The sequence below is a fragment of the Microtus pennsylvanicus genome, chromosome 5, assembly GCF_037038515.1.
Source record: "Microtus pennsylvanicus isolate mMicPen1 chromosome 5, mMicPen1.hap1, whole genome shotgun sequence".
NCBI classification, from domain to species: domain Eukaryota; kingdom Metazoa; phylum Chordata; class Mammalia; order Rodentia; family Cricetidae; genus Microtus; species Microtus pennsylvanicus.
Genome location: NC_134583.1, coordinates 20,103,398 through 20,107,613, shown reverse-complemented (window position 1 = coordinate 20,107,613; position 4,216 = coordinate 20,103,398).

The window sequence follows — 4,216 nt, the reverse complement described above, 5'->3', positions numbered from 1 at the left end:
GCTGAGAAAGTAGCGTGCAGCCATCAACCAGGAATGTGGCGTGGCTAGAGGCAGCAAGTGGACAAGAGTCTGCTGACATAGGAGTTGATTTCAGAGGCGGTGGGGTTAACTGTTAGGTTCCGTGACAAAATCTGCCCTATACTATGGGAAAGACAACTGCATTTTCCTGAGATAGAAGTCTGTCCAAGACAGGGCTGAAGAGTTGGCTTGGTGGTTAAGGGCACTTTTTTGTTTCAAGGGATCCAGATTTGATTCTCAGGACCCAAATAAAGGCTCACCACTTCCTTGAACACCAAGCACGCACACGTGGTACACAGAAGCACATGCAGTCAAAAAACGCATACACATAAAATAATAAAACTAAATCTAAAACATAAAGATAAAGATCAATCCAAGAGCCTCGGAGAAGAGCCTCACTGAAACCCCCCTCATAGCATAACCACACACACCGGTAGGAAGGGTCAGCTGGAAATTTCATCCCCTATCTACCACAGGTTTCTGTTGTGATCTCTGCCACAGAACTTTGTTTCAAGTTATTAGGATTTGTTTCTTATCTTTCTGTTATAATGTAGCTAATGCACTCTGACAGAATAATAATGCTAGCCTGGGAGCAAGACTTGTTCTGCATTAGAAAAATAAATAAATGTTGTAGACAGTTACCTTTAGATTCTCCTGCATGGCTGACAAAGGATTGGTACACCGAGCATAAAGGGAAAGACCTCAAAGAACAAGGGAAAGAAACACTAATGATTCCGTAGATGGTGGGAAACCTGGTAAGCCTTGGGTTGGACACCTGATATGGAGTTAAGTGATGTGTCATTCTTTATTGTGATTTTTAAATTGGATAACCCAAGAATGCTGTCTCCAATGTTACAAAGGCTCAGTAATGGTGGCACTGAAAGACATGCTAACTCTTGGCAGACAGACTACCCAGGTCAATCTCCTAAGGGTTGGCACAGAGATAACCCTCTGTAGAATTATGTATTGGTTTACACATATGGTTTTTTGGTGGTGGTGGTGGCGGTTTTGTTTTTAATATGCTCTTTCTGTTTGTCAGGAGGGACATCTACAAAGTCATCAGAGTTTGGAGGTGAAAAGTGAGGTCACCTAGCCCAATATTGGTTTAAAAAGGAATAGAAATGACATGGAAAATCTAACAATAAATGACAATCATAGAATGACACCTAAGTACCTGTCTCAAGTGTCCCCTTGAGACAGTTATCCAAAACTATCTTTCAAATTGTCCTGTCAGGTTTAGTAGTAACAAGAAGCTGTCCATCACTAATTAGAAACTTTATAATTCAATTCATATCAATACAGTGATATTTCCACCAAAAAAAGTCAGCTATGAAAGTAAAGAAAAACAGAGGAATGCTTATTAGAGTGCTACTCTAAAATCTTTCCCAACTTGCATGTCAATCCGTCTACACATTTTTAACTGGAAAATGAAGCAGTCTGTGGGAAAATATTTGGATGATTCTTCAGCGCTTGTTGGAGGCAGTGTATTGTCATTACATTATTATCACAAGTATATCACTATCAAATTTGGATATAGTGTTGAAACATATAATACAATAAACACCAATTCAAACTAACCTGGAAAGAACAATCTAAATAACATACTGTGCCATTAAGATGCTTGGCAGTTGAGGCTGGAGAGAAGGCTCAGCAGTTAAGTTGATGGCTGAGAACACAAGCCCAATTTGTAGACCCCACCTCAGGTGTACACAGCTGCCTGCAACTCCAGATAATCTGACACCCTTTTCTGGCCTCCCTGGTACTCTACTCAAGCGATGAAGCCCCATTCGGACACACAAAAATTCACATAACTAAAACATTACAATTAAATTGTTTTAAAGATGTATGGCAGGGACCACAAAGTTCATAATCTAGAGCAGTGGTTCTCAACCTTCCTAAGGCTGTGACCCTTTAGCACAGTTCCTCAGGTTGTGGTGACCCCCAACCATAAAATATTTTCATTGTTCCTGCATAAATGTAATTTTTGATATTGTTATTAATCGTAATGTAAACACAATGTAAATATCTGATGTGCAGGATATCTGATGCGCAAACCCCAAAGGGATCATCACCCCCAGGTTGAGAATTGCTGGTCTTGTACAATGTTACTACTGCAGTCAGCTTGGGTTTCGTCTGTCTTATAACAGCATAAAAAAAAAAGATTTCTATTTGAAACATGGCTGTCACACGATATGAGTAACATGGTAAATTCTTCTCAAAATAATTTAACCAGTCTTGTAAACACATCTAGAAATGTATTAAAATCCCACTAATCCAAATCCCCAATAATTCCAAAGTTAAGTTCATTTTCTCTATGTCAACATGAAGTTCACTTTTCTTCCAAGACATGTAAAGCTGTGTTTCCATAAAGGACAAGCTGAGTTAATGAAATTTAACTATCTAGTTTTTGAAGAGCTCAACAGTCGAGGCTTTCAAAATCCTACATTGCTGCCATCTGGTGGTAAAATGAAGTTCTTTCTTCTCTTCAAAACTGACTATAGTTCCCAAACCATTTGAACTCTACAATAAATTCTTCTTCACATAAAGCATAAAAGCAGGGAATTAAGCCATTGCTTTTAAAATGTTCACTTTTATTATATGCAGTTTAAAGACCCAAATAAATGTTCCTTTAGAACATGTTATCTTCAAATTACTTACTAATTACTGCCCAGAACAAGCTCTTAGCCTAACAAGTTAAACACAAACAATAAGGAACAGTCTTTGCTAAGCCCACCTATGCTATTAGTATAACATGGTTCTTAATATCTCATGTGTTTCAGAGCTCCACTGCCATAGGCTATCATCAGACCACAACTTATTAGAGAAGTATCTTTGGACGAATAACCTAGCTGTTCTATGCTCCGTTTCCTTACCTGTGAAGTCAAATTTGTTATGAAAATTAACTATATATATATATAGCTATATATATATATATATAACGGTGTATATAGTGTATATATACATATATAGTGTGTATATATACATATATAGTGTCTGTATATAGCATATGTAATATGTGTATGTGTGTGTGTGATACTTATACTGTCATTAACAGTGGTGGTCATTTATTAGCATTCCTGCCCTAAATAGTATAATACATACAAAAGGAGTAGCTCAGCTGGTGTCTGGTCGCTAATCCCAAATGTCTACCATCCGTCTACCTAAAAATGAAATCCATCATGTTTTCTACTCTGTTCCTCCAAGCGTCAAGCGGACTTTCTTTGCCACTGCCCCAACTATGAACTTTACCTCTTGAGAGACAAGCTATTTCCTGCCAGTTTCAAAGAAGCAAAGACTAGGACAACTACAAAAACTTCTGTTCAAGCATGGCTACAATAAGAAGCACAGGACTGATTCATCCTACGCCTTCAAAAACCTTCTTAAAGGATTAAGTGATAGAGCCCGAAGGCTTCCCTCCTATTACTTAGAGACAATGACATCATGAAACGGGGCATTCTGGGTCACCTGCTTGAGCATTCTGAAATAGAAGATGAAATCGGGCTGGCCAGTTGATGCTCACTGCTATGCCCTGTAAGAGGAAACTTGCTGGCTCCCAGGAGCTAGCACTAATCCATCAGAAACTGTTTCTACAGTCTTGTTTCTCACAGGACTTGCCTCAGGTGTTAATTCTCAGATGTTAAGCCTCAGATTCATAATTCTGAATTATCACATTTTGTAGCAAGAAAATCACCTTAGAAGAAAACCATGTTAGCAGAATAATAATCATGGAACACCATGAGTATGCTGAGTTCCCCAATAGATCTAGTGACAAAGAGTGGCCAGAAACAACAAACCAAAACATAATTCATTTTTTTAAAGTATACGATATTTAGCTGGTATGATCTCATAGTGCCAAGAGAGAAATAAATCTAAAAATTGCCTTAATATAATACAAGGGCTGCCGGGCGATGGTGGCGCACGCCTTTAATCCCAGCACTCGGGAGGCAAAGGCAGGCGGATCTCTGTGAGTTCGAGACCAGCCTGGTCTACAGAGCTAGTTCCAGGACAGGCTCCAAAGCCACAGAGAAACCTGTCTCGAAAAACCAATATATATTAAATACAAGGGCAATTCTTTGTAACATGGGAAAGTGAGAACAGGTGCATAGACATGGCTTCCTCTTTGAGTGTCCCTCACTCAAAATTAGCATGTCTACCTAACACATCATATACTTCTGTCTACCACACAACTTAGCCCTAG